We start from the raw sequence: 20,608 nt of genomic DNA on the forward strand, positions 1-20,608 counted from the left end.
GGTATTCATGATCAACGTACAATACTCAGACAGTCCTCTGAGAGGAGAATAGTTTAAAAAAAATATCCCACGCACTGACCCAGCCCTAAATTAAATTATTTTCAAATCTGAGTAGCAATTTTTCTGAATACACCAGTAAGAACTCAGCTGAGGGCACTTATTTAAGTGATTATGGGCTTGAAGACTTCAGATATGTGTGTGTGGAAAGAGAGCCTCCTTTTTCATGTAATTCTACAAGACATGGCATGTACTCAGTTCTCAAGATAAAGTTTACATGCTCTGTTCATGTAAAGACTGACTGGACTTGTGCATCAGAGAGAAATTTTGGGGAGGAGCAGGTAGGTGATTCAGTAAAGATGGTTTAGTCAGAGACAAGAAAAAGCTTATTTTAAAAATAAAAGAGACTGGCGATCTGCAGTGTTCCTTTCAGGAATGGCGTCCAAAATGACTTACAACTTGCCACGCTTCAGAAAGAAGAGTAAAAACAAATAAGGTACGTTACATTCCAAACGGAGGCTGTAGAACATCAGAGACATGTTGCCATAGCAATGCAGCATGTAGGGCATGAAGAAGTAGAATAGTAAGAAGCCAGCAGGGTCATTAACATCATCAGCAGGCTCAGTGGAGCACAGCTCTGTGGTAGATAAAATGGCTTCATACTTCTCGTCAAACAGCATCCGCGGGAATAAAGCATAAAAACAGAGAAGATGGTAAGAATACAACGATGGGAAGGAAAAGAGACAAATGAGACTGATTCTGGCCCCTAATACTGACTGCTCCTTTGTATCGCTCTGATGCTGTGAAGTGTCTGTAAAGCTCCTGGAAAGTACAGCCAAGGATTCCCCCTCCATTGGGGGAATCCCTGCTTGGCAGAGAGCTACCTCTCGAAGGCGGTGTCAAGTGTTGCCTAAGGGTGCGGGCATAGCCAGAGGCTGCTCTTATTCTGCAGATGAAACAATGCCCCCCAGCCTGGTCGCCTCTTGCCACCATCATGGCAAGTGCAGAGGGGCTTTGTCCTCAAGATTCAACCCAATTTGTGTGTGTGTGTGGGGGGGGGTGTTTCCTGGGGTTATAAATAAAGGTGCAGTGCTGGGTTCTAAATTAGAAATAACAGCAGGGAATGACAATAAACAATGGGAGTGGGAGACAATAAAGAGAGAACAGATGATACAAACAGAGACAATTTCACACATTACAGGAATGAGGAGACTAATTTTTAATAGTACATATTATAGGTGCTCAGCAAAATGTGTAATGGACAGATTTTGATCTAACTATATGACTGTAATTCTGCAATAACTCCAGTGAAGTAAAATCCATTTCACCGTGGTCTTCCCTGAATCAGTGGATATGCATGTTTTATTTCTGGTTCACACTAGTGCCTTTTCCTGGGTGACCAGAACACAACTGTGTTATGGGAACCTGATTTCATTTTAGTCAATGCTGCAGTCATCCCTGGTGCAACTCCAGTGAGTCATGGCTTTTCAGCAATATAACTAAGATCATACTATGGGCCAAAGAGATTGTTTAAATAAATCAGGCAAATAATTATCAATACAGACAAGTCCAGAGTCTCAGCTAGTGGAAGTCCATTGAATTCAATATACCTATGCTAATTCACACTAGCTCATCGTGAATATTTCACATGGAACAAGTTGAACAGTTATGCATGTTTTAGTGATTTAAAAATTTTGGTCAGTTTGTGATGAGATGAGTTTTCGTTTTCTTAAAGTATCATATGGTTTTAGCAATGGTGACCTTAAGATTCCTTGTAACGAGGTATTGAATAATTTTTTACAAGGTTACTCTGGTGTTTTTAATTAAAAAGACAAGGTTTGGAGCTGTAACTTGCTGATAAAATTAGATGTAGCTGGTTTGAATAGGAGTTGTTATGAAATATATCAGAAATCAATAACAGCTGAATCCAAGAGATGAAGCCGATAAAGGGGTTTTTGGACAAACTATGATGGAGCAATCTGGGTCTTGGACAATTATTACAAAGCAACCAGCTTCTTTAAGAAAACAATGAAGGGTTTACAATGATATGCCAAGAAAACATACACAAAGCATAAGACACTGTCATATGTATTCTTCCTTCTGTAAGTTCCAACATAGGCAAGATGTTGCTCCAGGTGTTAGTTTCCCATGTTTATTTGGCAGTACTTGATGACACAACTCAGCTATGAGAAGAGTTAGGGCCTACGAGGTGGAGAAAGAATCCCAGCCATGTTTTTAGGAGGTCTGTTTCTTTCTACAACTCTTGTATGTTACTGAAGAAGTTCAATATGTTGAACTTTAACTGCTGTCTACTGACGATGCTGCTATACAATTTCAGATCAATTACTTATTATTTAGTTATTGACATGGAGATATACCAATCAATCTCCTAGAACTGGAAGGAACCTCAAAAGGTCATCGAGTCTAGCCCCCGGCCTTCACTAGCAGGACCAATTTTTGCCCCAGATCCCTAAGTGGCCTCCTCAAGGATTGAACTTACAACCCTGGGATTAGCAGGCCAATGCTCAAACCACTGAGCTATCCCTCCCCCCGAGAATCAATGTCTCCTACAATATTAGTTAGTTTACATTTGGCATGAAGACTTTACAAAGGGTCATCGGTGATAATGTAAGCTAGTGATCCAAAAAGTACAGATGAAGAACAACAGGTGAACGCATGGGGCCAGAACCTCAGCTCACCTAAAGAATAAGCATACATTGACTTAATTGACACCATTAAATGTAACATCCCCTGAGCTGATCCAGGATTTAGTAACAGGGCCGCCCAGAGGATTCCGGGGGCCGGGGTCTTCGGCGGCGGGGGGCCCTTCCGTTCTGGGACCCGCCGCCGAAGTGCCCCGAAGACCCGTGGCGCCCCCCCCCCGCCGCCGAATTACCGCCGAAGCCGGACCCGCCGCCGAAGTGCAGCCCGGTCTTCGGCGGTAATTCGGCGGAGGGGGACCGAGCTGAACTTCGGCGGCGGGTCCCGCTCCGTCTTCGGCGGTAATTCGCCAGCGGGGGGTCCTTCTGCCCCGGAGTGGAAGGACCCCCCGCCGGCGAAGACCAGGAGCAGAAGAAGCTCCTGGGCCCGGCCCCGCAAGAGTTTTCCGGGCCCCTCGGAGTGAGTGAGGGACCCCGCTCCAAGGGCCCCGAAAAACTCTGGTGGGGGCCCCTGTGGGGCTCGGGGCCTGTGGCAAATAGTAATGATGTAGTATGTCTATACATCCAGGTTCAGATTTTCAAAGCTTCCTAAGATAATTTAATATTAATTTTTTAATGGGAATGGGAAATACAAAGCCCTTAAGCAACTTCCAAAACCTCAGCCCCATTGCATGGGGAAGGATGCAGTCACCCATTGTATAGGAGCATTTGTGTTCTCTGCTATTTGCATATTTTTGAAGACTAGCCTTTCACACAGAATTCTCTGTGTGTGGCCGTCTGTCTATCTGTCTCTCTCTCTCTGTATATATGTATATATATAAAAGTAATATGCTGGTGCGCTATAGCAAGAGCAACATAATATCTACTGAGTAAAATGAATTTACACATATGAGTTCATATTTCATTACTTATTAATGCTACGGTGTAATGCCCCATATTACTTTTTGAAGCAGCTGGAATACTATGCTCAGATTAAAGGATCTCTTTCTGTCTTTCAGAAGAGATTTTGCCTCTACAGCTGAGGCAGAGTCTGTAAACACACAACTATAACTAGCAGTTTTTAAACCAGTTTTATTTATTAAAGTAGATGTTATAAAATAAAATAAAAGCAAAATAACATTGCATTTTACTATTCATCATTAAAACCCAAACCTAATTTCTGAGCACTTAGATGGAGATTCTTGCCGCTTCTAGTTGGATGGATCTTGAGAGAATTTTTGATTAAAATGCAAATAGTGTAGCAACAACACTGTTCACTGATTAAATGGAAGAAGCATTACTTAGTACTTATCGAAGTCAAATGTAATCAAGATAGAATTGATTTTATATTCAATTCATGTAAACACTGCTCACTCTAATTCTTAAAAATCCATAAAGTAGCAAAAAAAAATACCAGCTTCATTTTTCAAAAGGATATATGGTAAAGAACAAAACAGCTAATGTAGTTTCTATATTTATGATGGAAGAAATGCCAAAGTGTAAGTACAGGAAACATATGGCTCCGCTACTGAGGCTCTGAACGCAGGGTTTGAATGGCAAATATTTTTTGAGGCTGCTTCCCATTTCTGTCCTCTGCTAATATTTATTAAGCTTGTTAGTATAACAGAGGGGAAAGCAGCTCCATCTTAATCTCATTTTTTTTCTTCTGTGACTATAGCTGTACTGTTGCTTCCTAGAAATAGAGCTTTGGGCCTGGATCTAGGAAATTACTTAAACACGTGTGTAAACCTTAATCATGTGAGTAGTCCTGTTAACATCTCATGTGCTTAAAATTATATACATACATCAGTGCTGTGCTGGATCATACTCCAGGGGCCTACATTTTCATCAGAAAGATCTGTTTATTTTGCGGCATTTTGGGCTCAGTGAATTGAATCTGCAGTTGCACCCATTAATAAGTGTAACTGTGCACTGGCAAATTAGGTAGTTAATGTATTCAAATGTAGGTGCAACTAAATGCTCCTGCAAGCATTGGACATGCTATTGGACGCCAGGTTAAAAACCAGGACCTCTGAATGCAGATGAAAACATCTATAAGGCCTGATTCTTCAAACCTTACTCATGTTGAGTAGTATTGACTCATGTGAGTCGCCCCATCAGAATCAAGCACCTAATGTGAGTCACATTGTCAGAAATGGGCCCATAATAATTTGTCCAGGTTAATCCCCCACCACCAAAATTCTTGGCCAGTCTCCCTGCCTGAAAAAAAAAAAGTTTAGGATTGCAAAAGGAAGATATAGGTGAACTTTAAGTCTGCACTAGCTCTTTCTGTCTCTACCCCTCTGCTTATGGGTTTTTAGGAGTAACTTTGTAATAATAATGAATAATAATGATGATGCTTTCGTTGAACAATGGGCTTCTAAATCATAGCCACACTTAATGTGATGAGCTGTTAAGTGGGAAACAAGAAACTTACATTAACATAGCATCAGTGCAAAATTAGGTAGATTTTTCTGAAGTTTTTGAGATTCTTTCAAAGTGTCATGGCTATATTGTCCCCTACATAAACCCTAGGGTTATCTAGGAGGCTCCACAATCTCTTTCAGTTTGTTCCATTGCCTGGGTGGGGTTTCTAATCACTGGGGCATTCCATGATCTTCAAGAAGATCCCATGGATCGCAGGACACCCCCCAAGGGCCCATGAACTTGAGAACTTATTTCTCTGATCCACATCACGTGTGCCTCCATGCTGCACCCAAATGTATCCACATGGGAGGTAGGCATCACTATATGGAGAAGGAACCTGCTGAAGGTGATGTTGAGCATGTCAGTATGACTTCCCACAGAGAAGTCCTTTCTTTTGAGGAGGGGTGATGCTATGGAGGGTACCCTGACCCCACATCCTTAGAACGGTGGAACCATGTCCTGAAGGCGGAGGGACCCTTGTGACATGAGTTTGTAGGGGAAACATGTTGCAGAGTTATATCTCCTTGCTTCCACATCCCCACTGGGTTCCTACTAGATTTTGCTCTCATCCATTCATTTTACTGAAGGAGAGCAACTGAGCTTTAAATGGCAAGTCTGAGATTGCTCAGAACAGTGGGTTTGATTCTATGTAATAAAAATGTTAGAATTAATGCTCAGATGGTCTTTTATGGACTAAAATTTGATTCTCCAAAAGGAAAAATGTTTTAAATTCTGTACCTACTCCTGGTTTTGTGTATTTATTATTTTTTTGCCTCGCTGAGGACTCTAATAAGAACAGTCATTATACACATTTCACAGACATTACCCTGAGTGATTTAAATTAAACTTTACGAAGATTCTCCTTTACAAGCTGATCTTCATAAAGGAAGTTAAGGCTGCAATAAATTTTAACATAAATGGTAAACTGCAAATGAAAATTAATTCAGCTTGCAAAATGCATTTCAGAGTATGCATAAGCAAGCGAAAATCAACAAATCAAAGGTCATTTTTGGAGAGAAGATGCTGAAATATGGAGTGGGTGCTTTAAAGCGTATCTCCTAATTAAATCCCTGTGGAGCAAAACACATAGAAATGTAAAGACTAAAACCACTGCATCTAAGACAGGTCAGAATATCAACAGTTGATATGCCTATGAATATGTTACCGATAATTACCATAGCAGAACCTAAGATTCTGCACTTGGGACCCAAAGGGCAGGATAGATTCACAATTTATCCATGCCTTAAACAGCTGCATCAGTTTAAATTCCATGTAATGTGGCTCCCAATTTACAAAGGTCAGACTTCAGTGCACTGAAGCCAGTTGTAGCTTTGCCACAGAGGCCCCTTGGTGCATTCAGTTGCATGCCTACATTTGTGCCCACAAATTGGGTTGCCTAAATAGCCATTTCTTTGCTCAAATACAAATATCAGTTTTCTAGCACTATAAATACAACATCTGCTGACAATCTAATCTAGTCTATGAAAATCACTCATTCTGGATAGTCACCTTTGCCCATCGCTCCTCACATTAATGCCTCCATTCAGGAAAGCATCCCTTTCCGGAACAACCCTTCAACACTATACCAAATACAGATGGATTTAAAGCAGGATGTTGACTACATCAGCATGATCTCCCACAGGGAAGTCCCCTCACTATGAAGCAGGGATGATGCTATGGAGACAGGCTTGTGTCACCCCCATATCTAAATGAGCTTTTCTGAACTGGGACTTTAAACAGTATATTAAAGCATTTCCCTTTCACAAAGGTTTTATTGTAAGCACCAATCACTAGTTAAATCCGACATCTGAGATTTTCAAATCAGCTTAGGGGATTTGGACACTCATTTCCCACTAATTTTAATGGGAACTGAGCATTCAGATCCCCTAGCTGGCTCTGTAATGCTACTGTTCTCTTAAACTCTTAAGTATTGTGCTTGAGTCTTGTTTTCTGTCTGGTACATTTAACGATGATTCATTGCTGTTCACTCCGACCATGTTTAATGGCTTGTGTGACATTTTGGGCAGTTTGCACTTTAGAAATAAAATTGTTACAGTCAAAAAGACAAAAGAAGGGACTATTCTGAAAGTTTTTGTTCATCCATCTCTGTGTTTTGGATGATGGTTAACGCAGAAAGAATATTCTTCTTAAGTGCATGTCATGCACACGATAGAATTGTAAAGGACATTATTCTTTTAGTCTTTGCGCGGCAGAATGATGTCCCCCAAGATCCTCATTACTGACCTCCATCTTGATCTGAAATTGTACAATTTTGTGTTTAAATGAAACTACCGCCTTGATTGAATTGGTTGAATACTGGTTGGACTGAAAAGCCCCTGAGAGCCAAATCATGTACCTACACTCCAGTACATAATGACCAAATTGCTTTGGATTTGAAACAGTGCCCTCAGGGATGAGTGAACCTCTACTGCATTTTTAAAAATCTCTGTAGGCCAAGGATGAGATACAAAAATATCTTACCAGAATGGGCTTCAGTTTGGATTCTTATTGCAAATAGGTCAGTATTACAGGTCACCTTAGTTCCACTCAAGGATTGAAAATTGCAGAAGAATGCTAACGGGTTTATAGGCTGAATAGAGAAAGAAAGGTACAATGAAATTGCTTCAGAGGTGGAGGGGGAATGTGGTTTCCATGCTGCTGTATAATTTGAAGATGTTTACACAGTCAGAGTTATGCTGCATATTAAGCAGTGAAAGGAAGGCAAAGCATCTTCTGAGACTACCTCAGGAACTCTACAGATGTTGCTGCATTTGGGGAAGGTGGCACAATAGAGCCATTTATATCCCCAATCCTCTGAGTCTACTATCAGTTCTACACTAGCTCAGTTCCCTGTGTCATTACAGAAGGCTCAGAGCTGCTGTAAACTATGCCCTGGCTACTCCCTCTTTTGCCCAGCCACACCCCCTATGCCAGGGGTCAGGAGACAGGTGGCATAGAACTATAGCAGCTTAAGATTCAGGTCAGTTGGGGGTGAAGTCTGCTTTGTGCTACAGAAAGTAGCACAAAAGCAGGTTTAGTGGACAAAAGAAGCCGGTCCATTACTGAGAATAGGACATTTTGAAAATACTTCTGGTCTGGAAATAAAAACAAAACAAAACAAAAAGGAAGGGATGTTCAAAGAAGGCAAGAGCTAAACATTGAACAAAGTTTTATTTTTAACAGTACAAAGAGAAAATATCACTAAAAATGATGTCTCAAGGCTGGTCTACACTGGTGGGGGATCGATCTAAGATACGCAACAAAGTATCTTAGTTCAACTTACCTGGCCATCCTCGTGGCGGTAAGTTGACTGCCGCGGCTCCCCTGTCGACTCTGCTTACTCCTCCTGCCAAGGTGGAGTACGGGCGTCGATTTGGGGATCGATTTATCACGTCTAGACGAGATGCGATAAATTGATCCCCGATAGATCGATTACTACCCGCCGATCCAGCAGGTAGTGTAGACGTGGCCTCAGTGACAAAGCTTCCTGAAGGATATGGGCAAATCTGCAGTTGGTGTAAATCAGTGTAGTTCCGTTAAAGTCTAGATGCGATAAATCGATCCCCAAACGTGCTCCCCGTTGACTCTGGAACTCCACCACGGCAAGAGGTGGAAGCGGAGTCGACGGGGGAGCCGCGGCCATCGATCCCGCGCCGTGAGGATGGGAGGTAAGTCGATCTAAGATACGTCAACTTCAGCTACGCTATTCTCGTAGCTGAAGTTGCGTATCTTAGATTGATTCCTACCCCCCCACCCCAAAGGGAAGACCAGGGGTAAGGCAATGGTCTGCGATCTGTTGGTTTTTAGGGTTTTTTTTTAAGCAATTAGTCCAAATAATTTGAATCAGTTCCCAAAAGTGAAGAACAGATCTTATGTTATCATCGAGTCAGTGATTACTGAAGACAGATGCATTCCCTTGGGAAGGTTGCTATCCTGGGCCAACCAACAGGATGCTTAACAAAGCTTCAGTCAACTTTTTCCACCATCACATTTTTCATGAAGCATTTTAATTTTGCTTGTTGCTGCTGCTGATGTTATTCTCAGTGTCAGTTGGCTTGACCTTCAGTGGTTGATGTAAGAAAATCTTTTTTCGGATGCCATATGCTTTATATTAAATAAAATATTCTTTTACCATCTGTTTGACTGGTGTCCATGAATTGTAATGTGGCAAAATATAGGCCTGCTGTAAATGCTACCACATGAATGAAATAGTTTTGAGAAATATATCCCTTACCCTATGAGGTAGAAAGAGCAGTTTAAACTTTTAAGGGTGAGATGTCAAATGTTATAAACATAAAAGTAGGGTAGAAATGGATAATTTCTAATCACGAATACAATAAAGAGGCTACTTTTCAATGTCACAGCAAAAGAGGTAATGGAAATAGGATTAACAGTGAGGAGTCCTTGTGAAGTCCTAGAATGAAGTGGGTTCTAGCCCACGAAAGCTTATGCCCAAATAAATTTGTTAGTCTCTAAGGTGCCGCAAGGACTCCTCGTTGTTTTTGCTGATACAGACCACATGGCTACCACTCTGGAAATAGGATTGGGTAAATAGTTTGGAGTTGCCAAATCTACTAGAAATCACATAGCTCAACTGATATTAGTAGAACTATGCTGATATGGCCCGGAATGTCCAAGCTCAAAAAAAGATGTGGTACCTAAAGCCCCAGTTCAGTAAGGTGCTTAAGCATGTGCTTAAATTTAAGCACATGAGTAGTCCCAGTGACTTACATGCTTAAATTTACGTATATGCTTAAGTATCTTAAGTATCAAAAGGATAGAGAAAACTCTTTGTCCTTTGCAGTGCAATGTGGCAGGTGTTTAGCTGAGTACAATACTCTCTAACACTTTAGGATAGGATGCAAGAAATACCTCGTCTTGTTGCAAATGGAAGGGGAATTTAGGCAGAGCAAATTAACTAGCCAGTTTCCAATATGATTGAGATATTAGGGTTAACATTCTTATGCCTATGAAAATTGCTATGGGAGATTGAGATTTGTTTTTTAATTTGAATAAACATCCACAGAAAAGTTTCTTCACTTCCCATGTTCTTAATCCGTTTACCTCTTACACAAGTGCAGTTTCCATTCACATCTATAATTGATGCTAATCCAAGCCAAGATGATATTTTTGATTTGCCAAAAGAAGAAAATTGAATTTGGGTTTAAGACTTGGCATATAAAATTGTTTGCCTCGTCCAATAGCTATAGTTCTATAGGATGCTTAAAAAGATCTATAGAAAACGTCTTATATGCAATATAATTCTATAGGTTTTAGAGTAATTTTTATAACCCTATTACACTTCTATTGGTTTCATCCATATTCAGTTCTACTGGACTTTTCCAAAGAGATTAGAGCTTTGTTTTTAGGTCCCAATTCAGAAAAACGCATGCATAAGACTTCTTGACTTCTTTGCTGAATTGGTTCAGTAATAATATCTGGTTCAGTACCTCTCAAAGCACTTTACAAAGGAACTTAGTATTATCCCCATTTTAGAAATGGGGAAACTGAGGCTTAGGGCGGTTGAGTGGCTTGCCCAAGGTCACTGAGCAGGTCAGTGACCAAGCTGGAAAGATCAACCAAGGTCCTCTGAGTCCCAGTCCTGTGCTCTATCCACTAGGCCACACTGCCTCCTTTTCTCTTCAGATACATCTCCAAGCACAAATGGATGAGAAGATAAGCGATGAGAACTCTGGGAAATCATAGATTCTAAGGCTTAAAGGGACCCATGTGATCATCTAGTCTGTCCTCCTACTTTACCCAAGACAAAGATTTCATTTCATTTCACCCAGTGCATCTTGCCTGACAACTTCTGTGTCTCCAGATCCCTAGATGTAGGTGTAGCCAGAGACCTTGGTTTATTACAGAGGTTGGTTTGAGCAGTAAAATTCAGATCCACACTGTTGAAAACTTCTCAACCATACTAGACACCCACTCTCCCAGACTTCTGTGCATGCTCAGATCTAGGGTTTGGTTCAGTTTATTATAGACCCAGAGACCCAATATAAAATATGGGTCTGTCTCTGAGTTCAGATTCCAATACTACCCCTGCTCCAAACTTCCACAATTTTGGTTCAGTCCAGCCTGTAATTTTTGTTAGTAACATTCCATGGTTGCAAAGGTGTGATACTGGATAATCCCTTGTCCACAGACTGATACAGCAAGAAACAAAAGCATTCGCTGGCTTCATTCCTAAGGGTGTATTTCACTGAACAGCCACCAGATAATTTTTCCTCCTCTCTGCTCTTAGAGAAATAGACAGTTTGAACTATTCCAGCTATTTGTTGTTGTTATAAATGTAGATCTTTCTTCACACTGGTTGTGTTGCTAGGGAATGTGTGCAGCGTTTGTTTCTTTTGAATTATAGCTGCTAGCACTTATCTTTTCTCCCAGCAAATAGCATTTGTAGCAAGTTCTTTGAAAGCAATGCAGTCATTTGTACTTAAGACAGAATTATGGCAGACGCCGACACAATTATAAGGAAGTCTAGCCCAATGTTTTTTCAGCAGGCATAGAACTCTGCTTACTTGTGTTCATTATTCATTTTTATAAGCACCCTTTTCATATATTTCTGGATGAGAAAGGAACATATATTAATAGCCAGTTATTTTAGCTGCTTATGTACCCCATCCCGTTTCACAGATATTTGATTGCATATTCCAGCCATATGTGTTGGGTTTTCTTTTCAATGGCCAACCTAACAGTGGCATCAATAGTGAGTGGGGGAATATCTTTGTTTTAAACCAGAGATGATAGGCTGTTGCTTTATGTGGGCAGGTAAGGGGAAGGAATCATCATTGCCTTCATCAGCTTATTCTGAATGGGGGAGAGGGAATGTGTGTTCGTCTGAGAAATTTACTTGAGCCCCAGTTTTTGCCCTTGGAAAAGCGCTTTTCTAGACAGGGAGAAACAGAGAATACTTGTTTCTGTACATTATAATGGACGCCAGTCAGTGAAAGGAAAAAACTTTGTGACAATACAACCAAAGTAAAACTGAAGTGTGTTAAGTGGAGGTTTTGCTGGTTTTGTTTTTACTTTCTCAGAGCTTTAGTTGGTTTGAAATCACTGGAAGCTTCTGCTTCTCAAAGCCAAACTGTTTTCAGCGTATCTTGTTGGATGCCATCCCTGTACCCTGGTGTTCCATATGTTCTATAGTCAGTATTGTTTGGTTCCTTGCCATGCAAAAAGGAGAGCCATTGAGGTATGGCATGGCCTTAGATCCAGTATTATGGTAGTTAGTCCATCTTGTGGAAATCAGACAATATTATGTAGGAGTTTTTTTCCCCCTTCAACTGATAATGAACGCTAGAAGCCTCACTGTGCTAGCTTGAGTAGAGCTGGCGTGAGTCTGTCTGCCTGGGCTGGGAGGTTCACTCCCAGCTGCAGTGTAGACATACCCTTAGGGTACGTCTATACTGAACACTCCCTATGGCGGTGTGTAGAGTTCACACACTGTGTGCCTCCCAGCACGGGTATAAATAGCAGTGTGAACGGTGAGGCTCTGCTTAGGTGAGTAGAGTACAGACATGACAGCGCTTTAGGGTAGGTACCTGACATGGTTCTACATGCCCAAGCAATGCCTCCCTTGGCTGCATTGCTGTTTTCAGCAGTGTGATGTCCCACTGCTGGAGCCTTTTCCCATCACAAGGAAAAGCTCCAGCAGCAGGGAAAGGGCAGGGGGGAGGGCAGCAGGGTAGGTAGGCCTCTTATCTGATTTTAAACCAGACAGTCCTGCTTTTTCAAGTTTGTCCCCTGTCCGGTACGGAGACAAAACTGGACATTGCTTTGTCTGCTATCAGATGGGGGGTGTCATTATGGAGAGCGTACCACTTCACTCCCACTGGCATGACCTCCGTGCGTGCAAGATCATGCTGGCGGGGGCTGGACGGCACACTCTTCAAAATGGTGCCCTCCATGTTGTGTGACCTTGCATGCACCATCAGTGAGAGGTCCTGACAGCAGGGGAAGGGTCATGCCATTCCCAGAAAAAAATAGAATGTCTGGTATTCCCAGAATGTGCGAGTAGCTGCCCGCTGCTGGAGTCTTTCCTCACGGCCTCCCCCCTGCCAGAGTCTTTCACTGATGTGTGTAGCTACAAGCCACCATGTGGACACAGTTTGCTTTTCAGTGTGGCATGTAGCTACACTTACCCTACAATGCCGCCCCCAGCGGTGTGTAATGTAGACATAGCCTTAGAGTCCTATAGTAGATAAAGCTAGTTCCTTGACCTTATTGCCAGCAGCTATTCCCCCCACACCCGATTCCCTCCCTCCCCCACCATTTAGTGAGATATTTTTGCTGTTCTGGAACCATATCTTTATGCAAAGATTGCAATTCCCGCTCCAGCAAGAATCACTCCAATATAATTTTATATCATTTTATGTCTTGCTCCTACTATATAATGGCATTTGAAAATGAAACTCACTTGAAGCCGATGTATAATTCTCTGTGAGTGAGTGAAAGAAGCCTTATAATTAAAGGTGTTTATGGCTACAAAAAAGCACCAACTCTTAGTTTCTTCTGTATGAAATAAACTGACCAGTACTGAGGGAGATTTTTGCCGAGTATCTACTGTGTTTGTCACACATGGCATTGCTTAGAATGTGTTGAAAAACTGATTAGAACTATAGGCCAGATCCTCAGCTACTGTAAATTGGTGAAGGCAGTGGAGCTGCACTGATTTAGCCCAGCTGAGGATCATTGGGACGAATATGAGCACCAGGGGCAGTTTGAGCTCTCCAAGGATGGGTCCACTTTCATGCAGAAATCCTCTTTTGCTTTGAGGTTTTGGCTCGGGGAAATATCTGGGATTGCTTTGGATCTCAACAAGAAGGGCCCTAGTGTTAAAAAGTATTTTTGGTTTTGTTTTTTTCGCAGGCTGGGTGAAGCCTCAAACCAATACAATGTCTTCCATCTGCTTCTCAGTAGGGTACCATGTAGGAGGCATCTCTTCTTTGATGGTACTGGCTTCCCCTATCCTATTAGCATTCTGTAAGGACTGTTTCCTAAAGCTTTTTAGAAATGGCCATGAACCAAAGCACCAGATCCAAATACGACCAAACCATAAATTAGGGATTAGGTGTGGGGTTTTTTTTTTGGTTTTTTTTTTTACTTATTCTGAAATATTAATTCTTTGACATTACTGGAAGCACTCGTCCACTGCCAATTAGTGTGGTTCTTTGCAAATGCTGACAAAAGCAGCTTTATCACTGGTAGTTAGGAGAAACTCACATAAATTATAATGTATGAATCCTGAACATCACGAAGGTTGTGAACTAGGTAAGGTGCCCAAAAAATTAAAAACAAAGAGGGAAGATTAGTAATGGTCAAAGTGGATGAAAGGAGAGCAATAAACTCCGAGGGGAAAAAAAATCTTAATACCAAGGGACTTACAATGTCTGAAGACTAATAGATGACAAAGGCAATTTAGTACAGATAAATGAAGAATAATGGACACGTCAATGACTTCATCACACAAGTCTGTGTGGCATTTGAATGCGAGAAATAAAAGGAGCAAAAGAGTCAACAAGACAAGTCAGTGATTTTCATTACTGAGTGATATGGAATAGAAAAACAAAAGACAGACATCCAGCCCCAGAATCATGACAATTTTGATTAGTTTCAAACAGATACAGCTTTAGGTGCTTCATGAAGTATGAAGAATGCAAGAGTCAAAAGGCAACTAATCTTACAAAGGGAGGTGAGAGAGGGGGAGGGAAACCCACAGCAAAGACATGTGAAATGTGAGGGATGTGAATATTAATGTACATAAATCTAGATGAAATATACTCCTCACATGCTTACTAAAATAAAACAAGCAAGATCAATATAAATAAATAGCCATGGTTAAAACAGATTGAGATGTAGCCTAGATATAAAATCTTCTCGCTTCTTCATGAAGATAATGCTGATCATGAATAAACCTAATGTTTTTCACTCACTTAAATCAATGCAATTAACCTGGGAGAATGTGAGAGTAGAATTTGGCAAGAGTCTATTAAAATTAGATCAGGTAATTCCAAACAGAGTGTTGATATGCATTTATTTTTTCCAGGGCCATCATCTCTAATGAAATCTGCCTTTCAAACACTTGCCTACAAGCAACGGAATCTTCCAAAGTACCGACTGTGCTTATAATAACTGACTTCAATAGAAGCAGTTAGGTCAAAGCAGAATGCTTTTGAAAATCCCACCCTGAATGTCAGTGATTTAGCAATGTATATCCGTGTTCTGTATCATGTTGAACCATTGACAATCCATGCTCAGAGGCACCGGATGGATAGGCATCTTAACGTAAGGACCCTGTAACTGACGCATACTTTCCCTTCTCAGATAACTCTTTCAAATTTACTCCATGAATTTTATCTTCTCACTTCCTTGATTCCAGTTGTCACGGGCTCACTCACCACACTGGCGCCTCCTGCTGATCGTTTCGGGAATTAGCTCTGGTCAGTGGGTGTTCCCTCTGGTGGCTCTTGCATCCTCTTCTCCGCCTACAGACCCACTGCAGTTCCAGTCTCACTGCCTCTGCTTCGTGACACAGCCAGAGAGGGGACTCCTTCCGCAACAGTCTTGCTGCTTCTCACAGCGGCTTGGCAGTCCATAGCCTGGCTGCTTCTTCAGCGGCGAGTGGGGGACCCAGTCCCGCCCACTACTCTGGGTCCCAGCCCAGGGACCCTATAAACAACAGCTTCCTGCTGCCCCTCCTTTCTTTCTCCACCAGTCTGTCTCAATTCCCTGGGCCACTTCCCCGCAGCCCCAGCACCTTCAGCTCCTGCCTCTGGCTCCTTCACCCTCTTCCCAGGGCCTTGGGCCTGCAAGTCCCAGCAGCCCAGTTCACAGTGATAGTCCTGCAGCCCTCTAGGAAGCCAGTCCTCTCCCTTGGGCTTCCTGCAGCAGACCATATGCTTTGGCCTGCAGCTACCTTTTATATGGGCTGGCTGGGCCCTGATTGGCTGTTTCCTTGCAGCCTTCCAGGCTGGGTTTTAACCCTATCAGGGCCAGTGCGGGGCAGATGCCCCGCCACACCAGTTCTTTATGATATATGCATCTCTCAGCTCCGTATGAAGACAAATGGTCATCTGAACAGTACAGCCAGTTGAATATTTCCCATCAATTTTTTTTTCAATGAAAAAATGGCTTTTTTGATTAAATGAGAATTTGCAATAAAATTTTCCTTGAAAAATGTGCGCTTTTTTGTAAAAAAATAAAACCGAAGATAGAAAATGTTTTAGTTTTTGGCCCACATTTTTCTAGTCTTTGACTGAAAATGTTTGGGTTGGGGGTTTGTTTGTTTTTTTAATTAAAAGTTAAAATTTCCCACTAAGGTTTGACAAAAATGAGAAAAAAAAATCAGCAGAAAAGACAAAAACAGTTTTACTAGATAGCCTGTCTACAGATTAGTACGGTTATTTATTACTTGTCTTACTGTAGCCCCCTCAGGGATCGTAGCCCCATTGTTCCAGGCTTTGTACAGACATAAAATGAAAAGATGGTTCCTGCCCTAATTTAAGCAGACAAAATGGGGAGGATACAAGAACCAGATGGGAGGCACACTGGGCAGCAGTGAGATGGTTAAGATTAGTGTAGTAAGCAGCAGTCACAGAAGTATCCAGTCTTTCCATTGCTCTCCAGATTGGCCCAGAACAGTATGAGCGTCGCTACTATGACTAAACTGTCTTTTCCCCTTTTTTCATGGACTTGAGGCAAGGCTGCTTCACCTATTTGACTATATTCAAAGCTGCAAAAAACCCCAACCCTCTAAGTACATACAGAAGTACCAGAACATAGTAGAATGGATGTGTTATGGGTTCGTAAGTGTCATCATACTTCGTGACAAGCACATTTTTACCAGCTCATAGGGTATGTCCCTGTGGATAGTTGGCAGTGCGCTTAATGCACTGTGACAGATTTCTGGGTTCAAACTGGCCTTGCTAAAGCACCCCCTCCCCCTTTAATGACTGGAGAAATCACAAAACATGTCTCAGTAAAGGGAAAAAAAGAGACCGGAGGAAAAAATTGTTCGCAGGTTGTGACATAGCCAGCAGGCTGCTAACTAAACGTTACTAACTGAATCAGTTAAACAAAGATAAAAAAATAACTCCTAAGAACCCCACTTTTTCTCTGATATTTCCAACAATAATATTTAGTCTTTACATAGAACTATTCAGCAGTGGATCTCAAAGTTCTGTACAGAGGAGGTCAGCATCATTACCCTATTTTAAAGATAGAGAAACTGAGGCATAGACGGGTGCCAAGCTCACCCAGAAGGCCAAGGGCTACACTGGGAATAGAACCCAGCTCTCTTGAGTTCCAGACCGGTGCTCAGTCTACTAGGCCACAAGTAAATTAATCTAGAATGATGATTAAGGCTACAATTTAATCACGGGTATTTCTAGCAAAAGTCATTGACAGGTCATGGGCAAGAAACAAAAAATCACTGCCCATGACCTGTCCATGACTTATAAATAGCCCTGATTGAATCTTGGGGGGGAAGCCCCAGGTGGGCTGCAGCACCAGCAGCGGGTGGGAGGGAGAAGCCCAGGGTGCCCATGACACCAGCTACGGGGGCCCTGCTGCCACTCCGGCCATCATGCTGCCGCTCTGGCTGCTGCTGAGGGGTGGGGGGAGCCTCTGGGGCCCAGCCACTACTCTGGCTGCCCCAGGACCATGGCCGGGAGCTACCGAGCTGCAGCTGTTCCGCTGCCCCTGGGACTGCTTCTCAGGCAGTCTGCAGGGCCAGGCACACCGGTTGCTACTTGGGCATTCCCCAGGGCTGCCAGAGCAGCAGCTGGTGTGGCTGTCTGCGGGGCCGCTCCAACAGTGGCCGGTGTGGCTGTCTCCAGCTGCTTGGGTGACCGTGGGGTCAGCCACACTGGCCACTGCGGAAGTCACGGAGTTTGCAGGAGGTCACGGAATCCGTGACTTCTGTGACCTCCGTGACAAACACAGAGCCCGAATGATGATGAAAAAGAAACTCTGAACCCTAAAATATTCCCACCTCTTAATAATTTCCTGGTGTATCTGGTCTTCTCTGTGTCTTTTTGTATGGCACTGAGAACATTGTTAGTGCTAAACAAATAATATAATAATAGAGCAACACAAGAAAATACGTACTGGTCCAGTCCCTTGCTTATTTAACTCCCATTATAACCAACAGGAGTTTTGTATGCAGGTTTGAAGGAGGACGGCAAGACCGGGTGAGCTTAGAGGTCATAAAACAATGTGAATTTATTCAGCATAGTGTAGTTCCAAAGATACCTGAGCTACTGCACTGTGAAAATTAACTGTTAAATAATCCTCAGTGTTTTATATGTAGCTGGGCAATCTGGTGAGTGCCTGTTAGATTGCAGTACAAAGCTTTAGGTTAGCGTTTAAAGACTTTCAGAATGTTACATAGCACTTATATGAAGCACAAGCATATTATGATCTCACAAAGTGCTTTAATAATATGAATTAAGTCTCATAACTCCTACATAAGGCAGAGAACTGTTACAGATAGGAAAATGCAGTCTCAGAGAGCTGGATTCTGGTCTCATGTCATAGGTAGTGATCAAGAGTAATATCTGGTGTGAGGGAGTGAGGTCAGAATTAGGCTTTCCCAAGATTACACAGGAATTCTGTAGAAGAGCCAGGGTTATAAGAGAGATTTCTGAGAAACTGTTGGCTGCTCCAACCACAAAACATATCTCCTTTTTTATGATGTATTATGTAAAGCATATTTCTCTACAGTGCTATGCATATTCCACCCATATATAGAAAATGTAAGTTATTTTAGTCTGTACATCTGATGGGGGCAAAAGTCAGTTTTAGACATGGCAGTGATATCAGAACATGTTAAATTGAGTCGGCAACCTGTGGCACTCAGCTCGCCAGGGTAAGCACTCTGGCAGGCCGGGCCAGTTTGTTTACCTGCCGCGTCTGCAGGCTCGGCCGATCACGGCTCCCACTGTCCGCAGTTTGCCGCTCCAGGCCAATGGGGATGGTGGGAAGCCATGGCCAGCACATCCCTTGGCCTGTGCTGCTGCCCATTGGCCTGGAGCAGCGAACTGCTGCATTATCATTATTAGAAGTGGGCAGCATTATCTCCCATAAATATAGAGAAACTTGTTTCTCTTAGCGATTGCTTGAACAAGAAGTAGGACTGAGTGGACTTGTAGCCTCTAAAGTTTTACATTGTTTTATTTTAGTTATGTAACAAGAGAAGCTACATTTGTAAGTTGAACTTTCATGGTAAAGAGATTGCACTACAGTACTTGTATTAAGTGAACTGAAAAATACTATTTCTTTATCATTTTTAAAGTGCAGATATTTGTAATAAAAATAATATAAAGTGAGCACTGTACACTTTGTATTCCGTGTTGTAATTGAAATTGATATGTTGTAGAAAAACACCCAAAAATATTTAATAAATTTCAATTGGTATTCTATTGTTTTACAGTGCGATTAATCACGATTAATTTCTTAACCACGATTAATTTTTTAAAATTAACCACATGAGTTAACTGCAGTTAATCGACATCCATAAAGCAAATGCAAGGTCATACATCTAGGACCAAAAAATGTTGGTTATACCTACAGAATGTGGGACTGTATTCTGGAAAGCAGTGACTCTGAAAAAAAAATTTAGGGGTCATTATTGATTCATATTGAGTTGCTTGTCCACTCAATGCAGTTGCAAAAAAGGCAAATATCTTTCTGAGAAGTATTAACGGGAGTGTTGTATGTGAGACTTGGTAGGTAATTGTACTGCTCTATTCAGCACTGATGAGGCCTCAGCTGGAGTACTGTGTTTAATTTTGGCACCACACTTTAAGAAAGATGTGAACAAATTGGAGAGAGTCCAGAGAAGGGCAACAAAAGTTGTAATAGTTTTGGGAAACCTGATTTACGAGGAAAGGTGAAAAAAACTAGTCATGTTTAATCTTGAGAAAAGAAAACTGAGGAGAGACCTGATAAGTCTTCAAATATTCATTTGAATATTCATTCACCTGCACTTCCACCAATGTAATATATGCCATCATATGCCAGCAATGCCCCTCTGCTATGTACATCGGCCAAACTGGACAGTCTCTAAGGAAAAGGATAAATGGACACAAATCAGACATTAGGAATGGCAATATACAAAAACCTGTAGGAGAACACTTCAACCTCCCTGGCCACACAATAGCAGATCTTAAGGTGGCCATCCTACAGCAAAAAAACTTTAGGACCAGACTTCAAAGAGAAACTGCTGAGCTCCAGTTCATCTGCAAATTTGACACCATCAGCTCAGGACTAAACAAAGACTGTGAATGGCTTGCCAATTACAGAACCAGTTTCTCCTCCCTTGGTTTTCACACCTCAACTGCTAGAACAGGGCCTCATCCACCCTGATTGATCTAACCTCGTTATCTCTAGCTTGCTTCTTGCTTGCTTATATATATACCTGCCCCAGGAAATTTCCACCACTTGCATCTGAAGAAGTGGGTATTCACCCACGAAAGCTCATGCTGCAAAACGTCTGTTAGTCTATAAGGTGCCACAGGATTCTTTGCTGCTTCTAC

At 42.0% G+C, this 20,608-nt stretch overlaps 1 long non-coding RNA gene across 1 annotated transcript; it reads left to right on the forward strand.

The window, feature by feature from the left end:
- Positions 1-580: 580 nt before the first annotated feature.
- Positions 581-16,057, forward strand: LOC123344742. The gene is made up of 3 exons (XR_006572647.1): positions 581-710; positions 15,118-15,356; positions 15,451-16,057. It is a non-coding gene; the product is annotated as an uncharacterized LOC123344742 (long non-coding RNA).
- The last annotated feature ends 4,551 nt before the right edge of the window (positions 16,058-20,608 follow it).

The sequence above is a fragment of the Mauremys mutica genome, chromosome 11 (genome assembly GCF_020497125.1).
Source record: "Mauremys mutica isolate MM-2020 ecotype Southern chromosome 11, ASM2049712v1, whole genome shotgun sequence".
In the NCBI taxonomy this organism is placed as follows: Eukaryota; Metazoa; Chordata; order Testudines; family Geoemydidae; genus Mauremys; species Mauremys mutica.